At 42.6% G+C, this 19,253-nt stretch overlaps 1 non-coding gene across 1 annotated transcript; it reads left to right on the top strand.

The window, feature by feature from the left end:
• Positions 1 to 845: 845 nt before the first annotated feature.
• On the top strand, positions 846 to 952 carry LOC130706558 (U6 spliceosomal RNA). The gene has a single exon (XR_009006780.1). It is a non-coding gene; the product is annotated as a U6 spliceosomal RNA (small nuclear RNA).
• Positions 953 to 19,253: the final 18,301 nt, after the last annotated feature.

Consider the following 19,253-nt stretch of genomic DNA (forward strand, 5'->3'; position numbering starts at 1 on the left):
CTCGGCAGCACAAGCTCACACCTCTGGATGCTTTGAACGGAAAATGAAGCTTTCCTTTGCTTCTGAACCGAACTTGGTCTTGTTCTACTGGCTCCAAGGACACCAGGCAGGAGGACCCTTGTTGGAGCCCAGCTCGGGAGGGTCAGTAACAAATCTAAAACGTCTCTAAAAAATAAAATAAGGTTTTTTAAAATTGGAGAATAGTTGATTTACAATGTTGTGTTAGTTTCAGGTGTACGGCAAAGTGAATCCGTTATACATATACATATATCCACTCTTTTTTAGATTCTTTTCCCATATAGGCCATTACAGAGTATCGAGTAGCATTCCCTGTGCTATATAGAGTAGGTCCTTATTAGTTACCTACTTTATATATAGTAGTGTATATATGTCAATCCCAATCTTCCAATTTTAATTTTTAAAAAATTACCGAGGCCAGCTTAGCTGGGTTAAGGGCTGAGCTGGAAGGGACCGAGCCTCTGTTAAAACCTGTGGTGCCTCACACCAGTACAGACTGGGGTTCTGTTATCAGGGAAAACGTGGTGGTGGTAGGCAATCAATGGTGTCTACAACATGTCCCAGGATATATTCAGACATTTTAAAATGTGGAATGAATAGATAACACCCAGATGTACTTCTGCAATTGTAGATAAAAATAGTTAGATACTAGCTAGCAGTGGAATAAAACGATTAAAATCCAAACCCACTGGAAAAACTAAACTAGTACAGTAGTCTACTTGGTGGGCACTATCATGGATGAAAAGTGTAGCTGACCTCAAAATGCTAGAAACAAATTACCACATATTTCATCCATTCAACAAAGATTGGATCAAAAAGGTAAGGGAGCGCTTGCTTCGGCAGCACATATACTAAAATTGGAACAATACAGAGAAGATTAGCATGGCCCCTGTGCAAGGATGACACACAAATTTGTGAAGCATTCCATATTTTTAAGCAACCTAAATGTCCATCTATGGATGAATGGATAAAGAAGATGTGGCACATATATACAATGGAATATTACTCAGCCATAGAAAGGAATGAAATTGAGTTATTTGTATTGAGGTGGATGGACCTAGAGTCTGTCCTACAGAGTGAAGTAAGTCAGAAAGAGAAAAACAAATACCGTATGCTAACACATATATATGGAATCTAAGAAAACGGTACTGATGAACCTAGTGGCAGGGCAGGAATAAAAACACAGATGTAGAGAACGGACTTGAGGACACAAGGTGGGAAGGGAAAGCTGGGACGAAGTGAGAGAGTAGCACTGACATGTACACTACCAAATGTAAAATGGATGGCTGGTGGGAAGCTGCTGCATAGCACAGGGAGATCAGCTCGGTGCTTTGTGACCACCTAGAGGGGTGGGATAGGGAGGGTGGGAGGGAGACGCAAGAGGGAGGGAATATGGGGATATATGTATACATATAGCTGATTCACTTTGTTGTACAGTAGAAACTAACACAACATTGTAAAGCAATTATACTCCAATAAAGATGTAAAAAAAAAGGGAAATTTCTTTCAGAAAATCCAAGTAGAATTCAGTAAATGCACAATGAAGGATCATGATTTTGCATTTATTCCATAGGAAAATAAACAATATACTTCAGGCTTCCTTATGTTTATACAAGTACACTCCATAGTTTCTTTGATGTCTTCAGTATAAAGGCACACTAATACCAGTTTTTAATAGGGAGTAAGAGTGATATAGTGAATATTTAATTTTGAGGAGTTGGCAAAAAGATTATTTTTAAGTTTACTTCAAAGGAAAAGGATGAAATAATAAAAGATGAAAGACTGATTCATGTTCTCAGTGCTAGTTAATTTAGAAGACTCCACAGTCCCATTTTTATCTGCTGACTGCAATCTTTCTAAGATAATTGATCTAGGTTTCTGATTTATTGCATTTGCTGTCACTCATTGTATTGTTTGCCAGATTAGAAGTGTTTGATATAAGTTTATGTACTAGGTATAATTTCAATATGTCATCTAGTCTTTGTTCATCTTTCACTGTCAGTTGATGGCTTAAAATTGGCTCTCCAGGAAATCTTAATTCACTATTATCTAACTGCTGCATTAAAAAATAATGAGGGAGGGACTTCATCACCTATCATTTCAAACATAATTCCATAAACCCTACATCCTCAGAGCTACAGCATGATTAGTTTGGTTGGATTCTAAATTATTGAGTCCAGTTCATAACAAATTTACAAAAATAATATTGCAAGTCCCATGAACCAGATTCACTTCCTGGAATTAGGAAAACAGGAAGTACTTCTAAAACAAGTCTAAGGACATCAGTGGTATTCACAGTATCAAATGGATGAGTACAATAATATCAAATCCAATAGCAGATAGGAAAGTGTTCTTATTTGGTGGGATTGGTACCTTTTGTGTTTGTGACAAAGTAAAACAGACGATAAATACAAGTCCAAGTACCGGCTACAGAGCTAACAGAAGGGTCGTTTAGCCGTGGGCCCTGGAGAGTACATGTGCCTCAACTGTAAATCAGGAGGAAATACTAGAGTAAGTACATAGAAGGAAGTTTGTTTCCAGCTTTCTCAGTGACTTGTTTTTCATAGAGAGAAGTTGAATAATCTACAAGAGGGGATGACCCATGAAATTCAAGGAACAGAGCAATGATATCTCAGAAAGTAACAATTTGCTTCAAAAGAAGTTTCTAAGAAGCTGTGGTGAGTAATGCGTTACTCAGAAGCCGTTAACCCACAATTCCCCCTGAGGGCAAGTCTGCTGGGAGAGCCCCCCCCAACAAGTTACAGAGCAGGGACTTTTGTGTTTCAATTCAAACAAGCTTATCAAGACCACAGTGGTTCAGGAAATAGGCGACAAAGGAAAGTACAATAAATAAAGTGCTCTTCACAATGAAATTTATCAAACTTTTTGAGAAAAGTAACTATCAAAAGAATTTTGCATAATACCTTACCCCAGGGGGTTGAAATCAAAGTTTCACAAATTCTTAATCTTCCTAGGAAGTTGGAAAAAAAGATGTAGCACATAGCAGTACAAGAGAGCAACATCATTCATTCATTCATTCAATAAACATTTATTTAGCACCTACTATGTGTAAAATTCTGTGTAAAACATAGAGGATACAAAATCAAGGAAGACACGGTGCTGGCCCCCAAGAGGTGTGTTGGAGGGAGACAGGCAAATAAAGCCATGATTCCAGTCAAGTGTAGGGAGTCCTAGGGTGTATCTGCACAGGGATTACCCCCACCTTCATTCTGTTCCCTCCAGGCATCCTTTCTCATCTATTCCCCCAAAATGTATAGATGGAAATAGAAAATTCTAGAAAAAGGAAAGGTAGAGAGGGTTATGAAATGAGCAGAAATCCGGAGTGTAGCAAATTGACCAGATCTGGTTTTGTCAACAAATAAATTGCAAGAAAAAAAAAAAAGAGGGAGGGGGAAACCTTAGAATCAAAGAGATCTAGAAAAACATAACAACCAAATGTAATGTGTGAAGTTCGTCTAGATCCTGATTCAAACAAATCAAAAGCTATAGGACACAGGGGAAATTGAACACTATCTGGATATTTGATATTAAGGAGTCATTGTCAATTTTTTTAAATTAGTTAATTATTTATTTTTGGCTGCTTTGGGTTTTCGTTGCTGCACGCGGGCTTTTCTCTAGTTGCAGAGAGCGAGGGCTACTCTTTGTTGCGGTGCGCAGGCTTCTCATTGCGGTGGCTTCTCTTGTTGTGGAGCACGGGCTCTAGGCTCACAGGCTTCAGTAGTTGTGTCTCACGGGCTATAGAGCGCAGGCTCAGTAGTTGTGGCGCACGGGCTTAGTTGCTCCACGGCATGTGGGATCTTCCTGGACCAGGGCTCGAACCCGTGTCTCCTGCATTGGCAGGTGGATTCTTAACCACTGTGCCACCAGGGAAGCCCATTAAATTTTTAAAGTGGATAATGGTATTGGAGTTGTGCCTTTTTTTTTTTTGAGTCCTTATCTCTTAGAGACTCATACCAAAGTGTTTACAGATGAAGTGATAGGATGGTAGAGATTTGCTTTCAAATGATCCAATAGGGGGAGGGGAATGTGGCAGGGCATAGAATAAACATGATTTTTTTAAAAATTATTTTGGCTGCGCCGGGTCTTAGTCGTGGCACGCAGGATCTTCGTTTTGGCATGCAGACTTCTTAGTTGTGGCATGCAGCAGCATTCAGACTTCTTTGTTGCGGGCATGCGGACTTAGTTGCGGCATGCATGCGGGATCTAGTTCCCGGGCCAGGGATCAAACCCCGGCCCCTTGCATTGGGAGTGTGGAGTCTTACACACTGGACCACCAGGGAAGTCTCAGAATAAACATGATTGACTATGTGTTAACAATTTTTGAAGCTAGGAGACAGTTACATGTGGTTCATCATATTATTCTCTTTACTTTGTGTATGTTTGAAATTTTCCATATTAAATAAAACAACTTAGGGAGTCAGAGGAGGCTTCCCAAAGGAGATGTGAAGTGAGTTTTGAAGGTGGACAAGAGCTATCTAGCTTAAAAAGGCCATCCTCTCATCTCAAAGAACTTGGAGATAATAGTACCTTTTTTAAAAATAACTTTTAAAAACTGTGAAGTATATTGTGTGTATAATAATGTATTTAAGGCAAATACACAGTTTAAAGAATAAAAATAAAATGGAAATCTGTGACCTACCACCCAGCTTAAGAAAGAATGCCTTCAAAGCCTTCCATGCCACTCCTCAGCCTAACATCCTCTTCTTTCCACCTTCAAGAGCTAGCCACTCTCCTGAATTCTGTGCTAATTATTCCTTGCTTATGTTTAGAGTTTTTATCACACATGTGTTTATCTCCAACCAATAAGGTATTACTTAGTTTTACCTTCTTTTGAACTCCATATAAATGGAATTATACTGCATATGTTCTCTGACTTACTTTGTTCAATGTTATTTTTGAGATTTACCTGTGATATTGGGTGTACTTGTAGATTATTCTTTCTGTTTTTGGTATTCCATTTTATGAATATGCCATAATTTATTCAGCCATTCTACTACTGATAGACATTTGAGTTGTTTTCAATTTGGGGCAGTTTGGTACTATAAGTAATCATCTATATGTCTTTGGAGCACAGATGCAAGCGTTTTCCTAGGGGATAATGGCTTAAGAGTGGAATTTATGGGTAGGATTAAGATTGCTTTTTTGAGATGTCAGCTGATTACATCATCTCATAATGGAAGGAGACTGTCAACTCCACTGTCACTCAGCCAATGGTGTTAACAACTCTCAGTAATGTCTCTTCGTAGAACTCAGCATTGAAAAAGGTGTTCCATGAGCATAGTTTAGCAACATGTATCTTGCACCATATGGGGGAGAGAAAAGTTGAACTTAGGTACCATTTGCTGCAAAGCAGGGACAGTTCTTCAGGCTTCATCATAGCTGGAATAAAATATCCCTCAAGAATATTCCCCTCCCTTTGTTTTAAATCCTAGCTCACCAAGCAGATTTCTGAATTGTATTTCCCCGCAATCTTGATATCAAGAAAAGGGAGTACTCTGGATAACACGGTACTCAAACAGCCTATTTATAGGAAAGGGATTGCCTCTATTGGAGGACAAGATGCTGAAGTATGAAACTGGCTGACGACAGTGAGAATGGAAATGTAAAAATTGCATGGCAATTCCTTAGGACCCTAAGAGATCAAGAGTTTAACCTTAGGGTCTTAAGAATATGGTGATGCCATTAACAGACATAAAATAGTCCAAAGGACAGATTTGAGGTGGGGTGGGGAGCAGAATTGGAAGTGATGACATTAGCATATACCAGATGTGCAGGGCCCTTGGGACATCCAGGTGAAGATGGCCAGTTGGGAGCCTGGAAATCAGGTCTGGAGTTCAAGTGGAAAGTCGGAAGCAGAGATACACGTTTAGAAGTCATTCACATAAGCCTGAAATGACATTACTAAGAGAGAGGATGCAGAACAAGAAGAATTTTGAGCACAGGATCTTGAGGGCATACCTATATTTAGGAAATAAGAAAAAGAAGAAGAGCCAGTAAAGGCAACACAAGAGACTGTCAAAGAAGTAGGAGGAGAACCAAGAACATAGAAGGCAAAGGAAGAAAGTGAGAACTGAAGGCTGAGGAAAGTGAAAAGGTTTGGGGTAGGTCCTTGAAAGCTGTGGGGATTCACCTAGTGATAAACAAAAAAAGAGGTCGATAATAAAGAAAGCTACCAACTATTCAGCACCTATTATGTGGCAGGTACTATGACAAGAACTTTGCTTAGATTATGTTTTTATCATGGTAGAATCTACACAGCATAAAATTTACCATCTTAACTATTTTTAAGTGTACATTTCAGTGGTATTAAACACATTCACATTGTTGTGCAACCATTACCACCATCCATCGCCAAAACTCTGTTCAGGGCTTCCCTGGTGGCGCAGTGGTTGAGAATCTGCCTGCCAATGCAGGGGACACGGGTCTGAGCCCTGGTCTGGGAAGATCCCACATGCCGCGGAGCGACTAGGCCCGTGAGCCACAATTACTGAGCCTGCGCGTCTGGAGCCTGTGCTCCGCAACAAGAGAGGCCGCGATAATGAGAGGCCCGCGCACCGCGATGAAGAGTGGCCCCCACTTGCCGCAACTAGAGAAAGCCCTCGCACAGAAACGAAGACTCAACACAGCCATAAATTAATTAATTAATTAATTAATTAAAAAAAAAACCTCTGTTCATCTTGTAAAACTAAAACTATTAAATAATAACTCCCCATTCTCCCCTCCCCTCAGCTCCTAGCAACCATTATTACACTTTCTATCCTTATGATTTTGACTATTCTAAGTACCTCATATTTGTGGAATCATACAGTATTTGTCTTTTTGTGATTGGCTCATTTCACATAGCATAGTGTCCTCAAGATTCATCCATGTTGTAGGTTGTCACAGAATTTCCTTCCTTTTTAAGGCTAAATAATATTCCATTGTATGCATATACCACTATGACATAACAGAAAATATATATATTGGTCTCTACCCCTGGTTCCTGGCACAGGACCCCTGAAAGCCTTGTAAAATCCTAACTGATAAGGGCACAAGGAGCATCTTGTGTTCTAATATTTGGTCTTTGACCCCTGTTCGACACAAGGCTCCTAAATCCCCTGGAATTTCCTGGATGATAGGAGTGTCATTTGTTTTTGGGGGGTTTAAAAAAATATTTATTTATTTATTTGGCTGGGCCGGGTCTTAGTTGTGGCATGTGAGCTGTTAGTTGCAGCATGCATGTGGGATCTAGATCCCTGACCAGGGATCGAACCCAGGCTCCCTGCATTGGGAGCGTGGAGTCTTAACCACTGGACCACCAGGGACGTCCCATGTCATTTGTTCTCTGATGAGGCAACTCTTGGTGGGCTCCTGGATGGGGGCTGGTCACCAGAAAGACCACGCCATGATTAGAAACTTGGAATTTTCAGCCCCACCCTCACTTCTCTGGAGAGGGAAGAGGGGCTGGAAATGGAATTAATAATTGATCATGCCTACATGATGAAACCTCCACAAAAATCCCAATAGTAGGGGGTAAAGGGAGCTTCCAGGTTGGTGAACACGTCCACATACCAGGAGGGTGATGAACCAAATTCCACAGGGACAGAAGCTCCTGCACTTGGGACCCACCCCCAGACTTTTTATCATATCCCTTTTATATGTCTTTTATCATATCCCTTAATAAACTGGTAAACATAGCTGTTTCCCTGAATTCTGTGAGCTGTTATAGCAAATTAATCAAACTCCAGGAGCGGGTCATGAGACCCTCCAGTTTGTAGCCGTGTTGGATAGAAGTTGTGGGTAACCTGGGAAGCTACTGCTTGGTAATTGGCATCTGAAGTAGGGGTCAGTCTCTTGGGACTGAGGGCTTAACGTGTGAGTCTGACTCTATCTCCAGGTAGACAGTGTCAGAATTTAGTTAAATTACAAGATACCCAACTGGTATCAGAGAATTGCTTGGTGGGGGAACCCTCTCTCCAGCCAAATCAGGTGTCAGAAGCGTTGTGAATGTGGTAGAAGTGTGAGAGTAAAGGAGAGACACAGGAGGAAAGTACTAGGTTTTTTTCCCTTTACAACCACTTTTTGCATGTCCATTCCTCCATTGATGGATATTTGGTTTGCTTCCATGATTTAGCTATTGTGAATAATGCTGCTATGAGCACTGGTGTACAAATATCTCTTTGAGACGCTGCTTTCAATTATTTTGGGTATATACCCCAAAGTGGAATTGCTGGATCATATGGTAATTCTATTTTTTAATTTTTTGAGGAGCTGCCATACTGTTTTCCACAGTAGCTGTACCATTTTACATTCCTTCCAGCAGTGCACAAGGGTCTCAATTTCTCCACATCTTCACCAGCACCTGCTATTTTCTGGATTTTTTTTTCTTTTTTCTTTCTTTTTTTTTTTTTTTTTTTTGATAATAGCCATCCTAATGGGTGAGAGGTGGTATGTCATTGTAGTTTTGATTTGCATTTCCCTAATGATTAGTGATGTTGAGCATCTTTTTATGTGTTTATTGGCCATTTGTATTTTTCTTTGGAGAAATGTCTGTTCAAGTCCTTTGCCCATTTTTGAATCGGGTTGCTTGTTTTCTTTGTTGCTGAGTCTTAGAAGTTCTCTGTATATTCTTGATATCAGATATACGGCTTTCAAATATTTTCTCCCATTCTGTGGGCTGCCTTTTTATTTTGTTGATAGTGTCTTTTGATGCACTAAAATTTTTAATTTTCATTGAAGTCCAGTTTGTCTATTTTTTTCTTTTGTTACCTGTGCCTTTGATGTCATATACAAGAAATCATTACCAAATCCAATGTTGGGGAGCTTTTGTCCCATGTCTTCTAAGAGTTTTATTGTTTTAGGTCTTACATTTAGATCCCTGATCCATTTTGAGTTAATTTTTGTATGCCTATATTATTTTGAATGGTCTCAACAGCACTGGGAGGTAGATAGTATTGGTTTTCATATTTTACAGAAGAGGAAGCAAATTTTAAATGGTGAATACCCTGTCCAAGGCCACAGAGATGGTAAGAGGAGTCAGAATTCAAACCCATGTTTGTAGAACTCTAAAGCTCAGGTCCTTGCCATATATCATATAGTCAAGGCTTGGCCAAGATTAGCAGGAAATTATAACAAAATTAACCAGCAGCGGACTTTTACTTGAGAGTGGGAGGTGTGGGGTTTTCCCAGGGCCTGAGATTGGTCAGAGGACTTCAGAGCTCACTTCTGGTGTGACAACATAAGTTCAGTTGGGAAGTGAGCGTAGCCAAGAGAATGGGATGGTGTGAGGAGTGGGGGCGGGGGGCGGGGGGAGGTGAGAAGGGAACCACAAGGCATAGAAAGAACTTAGACGCCTAGATGAGGTCTAGATCAAGTGTAGAAGGTTGTGGTGAAAATGGGAGTTTCAGAGTTTGCAGTGAAATCTTGGGAGATGTAGCACTCCCCAAACTAACCATACTCACTCACACACACCCTGACTTTGCCTGGCTAAGTCCTACTCGTCCTTCAGGTCTCAGCTTGGATGACCCCGTCTGGATCAGATGCCCCTTGTCTGTGCCCCTCCCAGCCCTCAGTGCTTAATTGTAATTGTACTGACTACCTTTTATTATAGCTGAGAGCTTGCTTCTCTCCCTCTGACAGATGGTGAGCTTTCTGAGGGCAGACCAGTTTCTTACTCATCTCCCTATCCCGAATGCCTACTATAGGGCCTGACCCAGAATAGTTGCTCAGTAGGTATTAAGAAGCAGTATGGCACTATATATAGAACGGGTAACTAATAAGGACCTACTGTATAGCACAGGGAACTCTACTCAATACTCTGTAATGACCTATATGGAAAAGAATCTAAAAAAGAGTGGATATATGTATATGTATAACTGTTTCAGTTTGCTATACAGCAGAAACACAACATTGTTAATCAACTAAACTCCAATAAAAATTAATTTTAAAAAAGAAGCAGGGACTTCCCTGGTGGCACAGTGGTTAAGAATCTGCCTGCTAATGCAGGGGACACGGGTTCGAGCCCTGGTGCGGGAAGATCCCACATGCCGCGGAGCAACTAAGCCCGTGCGCCACAACTACTGAGCCTGTGCTCTAGAGCCCTCGAACCACAACTACTGAAGCCCGTGCACCTGGAGCCCGTGCTCTGCAACAAGAGAAGCCACTGCAATGAGAAGCCCGCGCACCGCAACGAAGAGTAGCCCCCGATCGCTGCAACTAGAGAAAGCCCGCGCACAGCTACAAAGACCCAATGCAGCCAAAAATAAAAATAAATTAATTAATTTAAAAAAAAGCAGCAGTATGGCTACATGCAATGTGGTATTTTGGATTGGATTTTGGAACCAAAAAAGGTTATTAGTGGGGAAACGGGTGATATCCAAATAAAGTCTATAGTTTAGTTAAGGTTACTAATAGTTAACAATCTATAGTTTAGTTAATAATAGTACCAACATTAGTTCCTTACTTGTGACAAATGTAGATTGGTTATGTAAGATGTTAACATTAGGGGAAGCTGGGTATGAGGTATATGAGAACTCTCTGACCTATCTATGCAACTCTTCTCTAAGTCTAAAATTATTTATTTATTTATTTATTTATTTATTTTGGCTGTGTTGGGTCTTCGTTGCTGCATGTGGGCTTTCTCTAGTTGCCGTGAGCAGTCTTCTCATTGCGGTGGCTTCTCTTGTTGCGGAGCACAGGCTCTAGAGCACAGGCTCAGTAGTTGTGGCACATGGGCCTAGTTGCTCCGCGGCATGTGGGATCTTCCCGGACCAGGGCTCGAACCCGTGTCCCCTGCACGGGCAGGCAGATTCTTAACCACTGCGCCACCAGGGAAGTCCTGAAATTATTTTAAAATGGAAAGTTTATTTAAAACAAACCAAACAGGGCTTCCCTGGTGGCGCAGTGGTTGAGAATCTGCCTGCCCATGCAGGGGACATGGGTTCGAGCCCTGGTCCAGGAAGATCCCACATGCCGCAGAGCAACTAGGCCGATGAGCCACAACTACTGAGCCTGCGCGTCTGGGGCCTGTGCTCCGCAACAAGAGAGGCCGCGATAATAAGAGGCCCGCACACCGCGATGAAGAGTGGCCCCCACTTGCCGCAACTAGAGGAAGCCCTCGCACAGAAACGAAGACCCAACACAGCCATAATTAATTAATTAATTAATTAATTAAAAAAAAACAAACAAAACAAAAGCAGTATCGTGTAGTGGTTAGGATGGCAGGCTTGGTGACCTTAAGAAACTACAGTTGACCCTTCAACAACAGGGGTTTGAACTGTGTGGGTCCACTTATACATGGATTTTTTTTTCAGTAGTAAATACTGTAGTATTACACGATCTGAGGGGGCTGAGTCCACGGATTTGGAACCACAGATACAGAGGAACTGCAAATATGGAGGAACCGCGCATACATAGGGCTGACTATAAGCTATACTCGGATTCTTGACTGTGCTGGAAGGCCAACACCCCTAACACCTGAGCTGTTCCAGGGTCAACTGTACTTGCGTTTCCTGAATCTCTGTTTCCTTATCTGTAAAATGAGTATCTTCTTCATAGGGTTGTATGTGTATACATGCATACGGATTTTATTATCTATCTATATATGTATGTATTACAAATCCATGTCTGTGTATACACAAATAACATTTACAGGATGTCAGCCACTGTTGTAAGTGTTTTACGTACATTAACTTATTTTAATCTTCTCACAACCCCGTGAGGTAGGATTTAGCATCATCATTGTTATCATTCCCCTTTCACAGATCGAGAATTCGAGGCACAGAGAAGCTATCCAACTTGTCCAAGGTCAACAGGGAGGAAATGGTACAGCTGAACCGTGAACTTAGGCAGTCTGGCTCCAGAGCTGTGTTACCTCCTTTTAAGCTTAACTGAGTTAATACATGTAAAGCACTTAGAACAGTGCCCGGGACAGAGTAAGCACTCAAAAAGTGGTAGCTATTATTTAATTAACCCTGAAGGGCAAGTCTAAGGTGTGATTCAACCAGTGAATGCCAGGATGGGATGGAGGTAAAGAGCATAGAGGTTTATAAAAATAAAAGTTCAAGCCAGGGAGATAGGAGGTTAGAAGGGACTCAATAAGAAGTGAAGAAGGGTTTTTTGTTTTGGTTTGGTTTTTTCCCATTCATGGCAACTTCTATTCACTCAACCAGGTATAAAAAGAGCTAAAAGTCTTCCCTAGTGCTGAGGATTCTATTGCATTTCTGAGGATTATTTTTATAATCTAAACGTGCAGTAAGTTTTTTAGCCATTGATACTATAAAAAGTCCATTCTAATGAAGCATTTTTCCAGTTGATTTTAAGTCACATGCAAAACTTGAAGCACTTTGTAACCAGTGTTCCCCAGCCAGGCTTCTTGAAGCCAAAAGCTCTAAAGAGCAGTTTGCTGCTACCAGCAATAGAGCTGGGGTTACTGTGTGTACTCTGCAGGTCTCCAGCTGGACCTGGGGCTCCCTCTAGATCGCTAAAGGACATTAGAGGTCATCTAACCAGACCCCTTTCTTGTATATGTTAGCCAAACAGCAGCAAAGAAAATTAGTTGAGTCTTTTAAGGTCTAGAGCTAAAATCACTCATCTTCTAAATCATACACATACTGAGTGCTTATTCAGTGTTAAGCAATTGGGAAACAGAGATGAACAAAAAAATCTCTGACCTCTAGTTCCCTATAGTCTGGTGAATAAGACAGAAATGTAAATCATAGAGTGTGATAGGTGTTATGAGAGGCGTGGATACAAGGCGTTGAGGTGACAGCTGTCCCTGGAGACTTCTGGGAAGGCTTCGCAGAAGAGGACACCCTCCAGCTGGGTGTTGCAGGCTGAAGAGGCAAGAGGCAGCATTGAAGGGGAGGTTGCGAGGCCGTCTTCCTGGACGGCCCCATGGCTCTCGCACTGCACTGCTCGCTATGGTAGGCGTGCCTCTGCCTCTAGACCCAGCCCCACCCTGTCAGCTTCCAGCACTGCTCTTTAGCAAATAAAAACACAGGTCACCCAATTCAATTTGAATTTCATAGACAACAAATATTTTGTAGTCTAAGGACTCCTTGAGTGTATGTGTGGGACATCCTTATACTACAAAATATTTGTTGTTTATCTGCAGTTCAAATTTAACTGGGTGTCTTGTATTTTATCTGGCAACCCTACTGAGAGTAAATGTTCAGTAAATCTCTGTGGGAGTAAGGGAGTGGCAAAAGAAGGGAGAAAAGAAGAAAGGCAGGGAAGAAAGGAGCCAGTTCATCCACTGATGGCCTTAACATAACTTCTCACTATTTTCTTTGTTTTTTCATTTTTTCCCCAGTTTTATTGAAATATAATTGACATATAACACTGTATAAGGTTGTGGTGTACAACATAATGATTTGATACATGCAGTTATTGGGACATGGTCACCACAATAAGTTTAATTAACATCCATCACCTCACATAGTTACAATTCGTTTCTCTTGTGGTGAGAACTTTCACGGTCTACCCTCTTAGCAGCTTTCAAATATACACAACAGCGTTATTAGCTATAGTCATCATGTTGTACAATACATCCCCAGCACTATTTTCAGTTCTGTGTAGTACAAGGTAAACAGTTGTTTCCCCCTTTTTTGTTAAAAAGTCTGCCCTCATGTGGTAGAAAAAAAGTATTAGTCCAGAAGCCTTAATTCTGGTCTTCCAGCACATTGGGGCAAAAGACTCCACAGAGGTGGGCGATCCGGAAAGGAGGATGTGATGCTAGGAGTGTGTTTGTTTGTGTGGGGACAGGGGAGGAATGAACAAAAGACGAATAGGCTTTATGTCTCAGATACCAGGAGAGTATTGTTGAAGCAGCTTTTTAAAACGGTTTAAAACGCATTTGTAACTCTGTGCAAGCCAGCATAATCTGTTTCCAAGCTATTCTGGTGAGAAAATATTTTAAGAGGCTGCCTAAAATTCGTCCAGTAGAATATTTAAATTGAGACACACTTTCTAAATGGTAAAGTACTATTTAAATGTTGTCAATTAAAAGCCACCATGCGGGAAGTTCCCTGGCGGTCTAGTGCTTAGGACTTGGCATTTTCACTGGCATGGCCTGGGGTCAATCCCTGGTCGGGGGAACTGAGATCCTACAAGCCACGCGGCATGGCCAAATTAATTAATTATTTTCAGAAGCCACCATGGTGACATTGGACGTGAGGAAAGCCTGGTTTGCGTGCCTCTCCTGGTCACTAACCTTAGCAGGTAGCTCAGTCCCCATGGAGTGTCCTCCCCAGTCCTCCTAACCCGGTGGAGGTGGTCCATCCTCTCCAACCATGAGAAGAAGACCGGATGAGGCTGCTCTTTGCCTCAGCTCCAAACCTTACGAGCTGCCGTCATCCGAGGTGACTGCAGTGCCTAAGTGGACACCCCTCCGAACACCAGGCCTCATGGTTCCTTGATCTCCTCCCCTCCAGGGCCTCACTCACAACCTTACACACGTGCCCGTGGACATAACTTTGGCTTTGCCATCTCTGGGTACACCTCCTCTCCTGACGTCTCCAACTCCAACATCTCACTCTCAGGCTGGACCACGACTTTCTGTTCTTCCCACTTTCTCACTGTCCCACTGAACCTATTCTTCTAACCTCCAGTAGACTTTCAGAACCGTGAGCTGTCCCTGTTTTCCCAGCCCCTGCAGCCCCTTCTGACTTCACGTCCTTCCCTCACCCTGGACGCCTCACGTGACCACTTGAACTGCGTTCTCCCCAGCGGCTGAACGCCTCAGCCTCTGTCTGTCAGGCAGGCCCCCGACTCTGCCTCAGTCTGACCATCTGTCTGCCCCCCACTCCAGGAGGGTGACCACAGCTGAAGCAAGTGGCACAGGGGGGCAGACGGGTGCCAGGCCACAGTTAAGACAGCCCAGCTCAGCTCAGCCTCCAGAGCTTTCCTTTGGCTTTTACCTGTCCTTCATCAGCTACTTCTCCTTGTCATCCTTCAGCTCTTCCCAGCCTTCTATGCCTCTGAGTATCAGCTTCCTCATCAGCAAGCTGGGGTGGTAATATCTATCCTGCAGGTTGCTGTGAAGAATAACTGAGGTATGTACATAAATGGCCTGCAGGCCATTCATATACATATCTCGTTAATTGCCACTTTTCTAACACCCAACACCGTTTGCATTTCCCTCACTCTAAACAAATGACCTTGTCTCACAGACAAAAGAGAAGTCATGAGGTACAGGGAAGGTGGGGAGCTGTACCCTCCTGAACCTACAAACTTGACCGACACCCACCCACCCACCTGTACTAACTTGCCTCTAGTCTCCAAGAATGAGGGGCCACTCCTCTTTACCCAGGCTAGTTCCTCCCTTGTGTCAGACGCTCACTCAGTCCATCCCTTTTCTCACCTGTATCTTCCCCCTCCCTGCCCCATCGCCTCAGCTCATACTCATGCTCAAATCAAATCTTTCCCATCTTAAAAAAAACTTCTCTCTTGGCTCTAAATCATATCCCTCATTCCTTTCACAGTCAAGCTTCTTCAGAGAGTTGTCTGTCCTCATTGTCTCCACTTCTTCACCTCCCACTGACTTCTCCCCCCAGCGCAAATTGCTCTCTGCCCTCATATCTCCAGCCTGGTCTTCTACTGTGGACTATAGAGCCCTTATCACCACCGGGGCTAAGGGCCCTTTAAGAGTAAACCCACACACTTACAAGAAACATCCATTTCTTTTCATGTCTGTCTACAGGACAAGAAATTCATCAGGCACTGGTACTGGCTCTTCTGCTCCTAACCCCTCTGCAGAGTTCAAAATTGCCCTGCATCACTTCTTAGCTATGTGATCTGGATTAAGTTACTTGACCTCATTAGTAAAATGCGATTAATAATGGTGTCAACCTTAATAGGTTGCAGTGAGGATGAAATGAGATAATCCATGTAAAGTGCTTAGCGCACGGCCTGGTGCATACATGGCCAACACTCACTATGTTTTATACTCAGTCAGCCTGGGGCTGGATTCTGGCTCTACCGCTTCCTGCTGGTGTGCCCATTAGCAAGTTATTTAACCTCTCTGAGCTTCAGTTCTTTCCTCTATAAAACGGGGGAAACAGTAGTACCTACCACTGAGGGCTAAGCTGGACGTTCAATAAGAGGACATGTATAACACTTAGAAGAGTGCTCCAAAATGATGATACTATTATCCCCAGAAAGGCAAGGAATGCATTCGTGAGCCTGTCAGAGCACAGCCATCTGGATCTCATTCCTGGTTCCCCTTGCAATATACTAGACACGTGTATACATGCTCCTTGAGGCCAGCCAGGAAATGGGAAGCAACATCAGGACAACAAATGTCACCTGGTGCAGCCCAGTGGCAAACTGCTTCCGGGGCAGCTCTTTGTGCGGGGATAAAAGCGCGTTCAGCGAACTCTGGCTGTGTGATTTCTTACAGCTGTGCATTGCTACATGACACCCCCCTGAGGTCCAAGTGGCCTCTCCTGGACTGTCAGCATCCTGTTCTTTCTTATCTTGAAACTGTCTTTGAGGCCCTAAACAAGGATCTGCTGTTCTGATTTTTAAATAGATGAAAAGAAAAAACTTTATTAACCCTTAACCGTCTGTCCCCTACTGCGGCTATGAAGTCAACTGCCTTTTGTACGTCTCAAACAGGCGCTCCACACTGCCCCAAAATCCTACTCCTTCTCTCGGGTCAGCTTGTGCTTTCATTTTCCCCAACAATGTTCTCAAACTCTCCTCACTCTTCTTAAATCTCCCACCTTGCCATCTCCCCAACCCTCCCCTCCCCCTTCAGCTCTCAATGGATGACCATACCGCCTACTTCAGAGAGCAAATTGAAGCCATCAGATGCAAAACACTCATACAATGTTGATAACTCTGATTGTCGGTATGTTCTGTCCCCCTTTCTGGCCCTGTCAGCAGCATTTGACACAGTCACTTCCTCTCCTTGATACACTTTCATCCCTTGTTTCTAGATGCTACAGTCTCTTTGTTCCCCTTTTCCCTTAGTGGCGCTGTTCTTCACCCTCCATTGCTGGTTTCTCATCATCAACTCAACTTTTAATATTTGAGAGCCCCATGGCTCTGTCCTTGGACCTCTTCTCTTGTCATCTACCTTTACTTCCTTGATGATTTCATCCAGTTTCATGACTAACTACTGTCTCTGCATTGACGACTCCCAAATTTATATCTTTAGCCTAGACCTCTCTTCTGAATTCCAGACATATTCTGCTGCCCACTAGATATGTCCACAGACTGGATGCCTTAAACAATAGACATTTATTTTCTCACAGTTCTGGAGGCTAGAAGTCCAAGAGCAAGGAGCTGTCAGGTTTGGTGTCTGGTGAGACCTCTTCCTGGCTTGTAGATGGCCACCTTCTTGCTGTGTCCTCACATAGCTTTTCTTCTGTGTGCTCATGAAGAGAAAGAGAGCTCTCTGGTGTCTCTTTCTCTTTTTAGAAGGATACCAATCCTATCGGATTAGGGCTCCACCCTTTCAACTTCATTTAGCCTTCATTACCTCCCTAAAGGCCCTATATTCAAATACTATCACATTGGGGACTAGGGTTTTAACATAAGATTTGGAGGGAACACCATTCAGTCCATAACAGATGTCTAATAGACATCCCAACCTTAATGCGTCTGAAATGGAACTTCTGATCAGGGGCAGATCCAAATGTTTGGTTCCTGAAACTGATACAATTTAGGGTACCTTCCTTAGGAAAAAGAACTTAAAAATAACTTCCAAATATATTGCTAGAGCCAGAGCAAATGAGAGACCTGAGCTTCACCAGCTGTACAGTTAATCTGCCTCTGCTCCTTGTCTTCATTCCCTCTCCCCGCCGCCACACACACCTGTCTCTCCCATAGTCCTGCCTCTCTTAGCCAACGGCAGCTCCAGTCTTCAAGCTTCTCAAGCCTAAACACTTCCAGTCATCATTGACTCTCTTTCTCTCTCACCCTACCTCTAGTATGTCAGAAAATCCTGCTGCTTCTACTTTCGAAATATATTCAGAATCTGACCATTTCTTACCATCTCTACTACTAGCACCGTGTACTAAGCCATGATCAACTCTTGCTTGGAATATTGCAGCAGCCTCTAACTGGTCTCATTGCTCCCACTGTTGACCTCAAATGTCTATTTTCAACATAGTGAGACTTTTAAAAATGTAAACCAAATCATGTCAGCTCAAAACCCTCCAAATTTTTCATTCAACGAACATAATCAAGGTACCATTCTAAGCCATGGGGACACAGCAGTGAACAAAACAGATAAAAATTCCTGCCTTCATGGAGCTTACATTCTAGTAATGACTTCCCTGCTCACTCAGAATAAGATCCAAGGTCTTTATTATGATAGAGTTCTTTATTTATTAGCTTACTGTGTCTCCTGCTAGTAGAATGTAAATTGCATGAGGTCAGGAATTTGTTGGTCTGTATCCTTAGTGCCTGGAACATGTTAGATACTTTATGAATATTTGTTGAATGAATGAATGAACTTCCCCATACCAAACTGATGCATCTATTCACATCTGTACTTTTCTTTTTAATTTTTATTTATTTATTTTTTAATTTATTTTTGGCCACGCTGCATGGCTTGTGGGATCTTAGTTCCCCGACCAGGGATTGAACCCACGCCCTCGGCAGTGAAAGCACAGAGTCCTGACCACTGGCCCACCATGGTATTCCCCACATCTGTACTTTTCTGATTCTCTTTCTCTCCAGTTACAGTAAAAGAGATATCCTCCCTTTTACCTATGGTACAGTGACTCTCAAACTTGAGTGCAGATCAGAATCCCCTGGAATGCTTGTTAAAATACAGCACTCTGGGCCCTACCCCAAGTTTCTAATTCAGTCAGTCTGAAATGAGGCCCAAGAATCTGCATTTCTAAGCAGTTCCAAGTGATGGTGATACAACTGGTCCAGGGACCACACTTGAGAACCACTGACCTCACCCCTCCTACTTTCTCAGGAACCTTACACTCTCAACTATCTTTTCCTTCTGAATATATGCAATGGCTCCCTTTCAACTGAATCCTTCCATTCCCTTCCTACTCCTACTGTTGCTCTGTCTTCCTGATCATAAGCCAAATTTCTTCAAAGTGTTATCTATATTGAAAATCTCCATTTTCACCCTCTACTCACTTCTCCACTCAATCAATCAACCCTCTTTCCCCATAACTCCACCAAAACATCTTTCATTAGAGTCACAAATGATCTACATGTCCTCAAGTCTAGTGGACATGTTTTTAGCTATCATCTTCCACACA

This window comes from Balaenoptera acutorostrata, chromosome X (assembly GCF_949987535.1).
Source record: "Balaenoptera acutorostrata chromosome X, mBalAcu1.1, whole genome shotgun sequence".
NCBI lineage: Eukaryota > Metazoa > Chordata > Mammalia > Artiodactyla > Balaenopteridae > Balaenoptera > Balaenoptera acutorostrata.